A 2,474-nucleotide genomic window follows, 5' to 3' on the forward strand; every position below is an offset into this window, starting at 1 on the left:
CGAACTCCGAGGAGCCACCGGAAAGCCCTGAAGAGTATCATGCAGCTTTGTTTGTGGCACAAAACCCCCTTCACTTCCCTGATGGATATGCAACTAATATCATGAGGGGAGTGAATATGGCTACAAAGCGAATAGGAGGCCACAAGAGTCATGACTACCATGTATGGCTTGAGCGGATAATGCCTGTGATGATTCAAGGGTATGTCAGAGAGGATATTTGGCGAGTGTTGGCGGAGTTGAGCTACTTCTTCCGTTAGCTTTGTGCCAAAGAACTAGATTATGAAGTGGTTGCAAAGTTGGAGGAACAAGCACCTGAGTTGCTATGCAAGTTAGAGATGATATTTCCGCCAGGTTTCTTTAATCCGATGCAACATATGATCTTACATCTCGCGTATGAGGCTAGGATGGGAGGACCTGTGCAGTTCCGATGGCAGTATGCACCTGAACGGGAGTTCAAGCATCTTCGTGGGAAATGTAAGAATAAAGCCCGCATTGAAGCCTCCATAGCTGAGGCATACCTAAACGAGGAGGTGGCCACGACCACGACAAAGTACTATCATGGCAGTATTCAGACTAGGTTAAATCCAGCTCCTCGTTATAATGAAGAACCCACCAGTAATGTTTTCGACCTGAGCCTCTTCGAAGGCCAAGGTGGCAAAGCAAGTGGACCGAAGCCCAAGAACTTTTCACCTACTGAGTGGTCGACTAATATGATCTATGTCTTGACCAACATGGAAGAAGTGCAACCGTACATAAAGTAAGTGTAGAACACCTTTATTGACAACTGCTCACTAGTCTTGAGTTCTAACTCGAATTCTTCCTATTGCTAGGGAATTCTAGAACGAATTCTGGAAGCTATTACGGCCTCCTAGCGACGAACAATCAACATACCTTCTTGAAGATACCAATGTTGATGGCGGTTTCATTTCTTGGTTCTCAAGAAAAGTAACTTTTCTAACTTTATGTTACTTCGAGTTGATCTTACTTGCCTGTAATGCTTCCACTAATGAACCATACAATCTCCTATTAGTCTTGTAGGCATATCAAGAGATATGGACGCCAAAGTGAGAGAAGTAGCCAAAGGTTTTGAATACGAGGCCAAGTCATTTAAGGCTTACGACATGAATGGGTATCGTTTCCACACTGATAAACACACGCGTGAGAGGCCCAACCGAAGGTCAATAAATAGTGCGGTCTATTGTCTAGGGACAGATGGACGTCACTATTATGGAACCATCGAAGAAATTTATGAGCTGCAGTATTATGGTTTACAAGGAGTGAAGCCCATCGTATTCAGATGCAACTGGCTCAATCCTGAGAAAGTGAGACGAACCCCTAGTATTGGCTTTGTCGAAGTTGAACGAGCATCGAAATATGCAGGAAATGATGTCTATATTATGGCTCAATAGGCTACACAAGTGCTTTTTCTCCCATACACGTGCACATCTACGGAATATATCGATCTCTTGAAGTGGGATGTCGTGTACAAGGTACCCCCGCGTATCAAGGTACCTACCCCAAACAAGGACGATTACCATATAAACCCTAACACATACGAGGGAGAGTTCTTTCAAGAAGAAGACACTGACGAAGACAAAGATAATGCAGAGGAAGATGATGGCGTGCATCACGAACATGATGCTATGGAACATGAGGCCATGGATGACATGGAAGTAGATAATGCTGGGGACGAATACGAGGATGTTTCTGACCCTCGAGATTTGGCATTACTTATGCGATGGCACATGGGGCTAGATGAGGATGAGGGCCCCCCTAAAGACTCCTAGGATGAATGTATGAACGGGCGTGATAGCGATGATGAAAGCCCTGATCCAAATGTTGCACCTAATATTGACCCTTATTTCTAACAACTCCATGTAATCGTGTGATAACTCTATGTATGTGTGTCACAACTCTATGTATTCATGTGTGTAACAACTCTATGTATTCGTGTGTGCAACAACTCTATGTATTCGTGTGCAACAACTCTATGTATTCGTGTGTGCAACAACTCTATGTATTTGTGTGTGTAACAACTATATGTATTATTGTGACAATTCCATTTATTCTTCATATGTGATATATTTATTATATTTACATAAAGTTGTATCATCTGTACTCACTGGCTTGTTCTTCTTCGTATCAGGTGATTGAAACATGACAGGTAGCAACAAGATTCCAAAGGAAAGTTTGAAAAAAGTGAATGATCTGTACAATGATCAACCTGCTCGACCGGTGAAAGCGGTGGCTGCTCCTTCATCGGTTGCCACAACCGCCAAGAAGGCCAAAGGATTGGCGGGTCTAGACACCCGTCCGGCAAAACGTGTCAAACAAGGTCGAGTACCACGCGGGGGAGGAGTAGGAGGCGGATGAGGAGGGGGAGTAGGTGAGGCAGGAGGAGGAGGCGGACGAGAAGGCGGACGAGGAGGGGGGGTAGGTGAGGTAGGAGGAGGAGGCGGATAAGGAGGCGGACG

Source organism: Triticum dicoccoides, chromosome 6B (genome assembly GCF_002162155.2).
Source record: "Triticum dicoccoides isolate Atlit2015 ecotype Zavitan chromosome 6B, WEW_v2.0, whole genome shotgun sequence".
NCBI classification, from domain to species: domain Eukaryota; kingdom Viridiplantae; phylum Streptophyta; class Magnoliopsida; order Poales; family Poaceae; genus Triticum; species Triticum dicoccoides.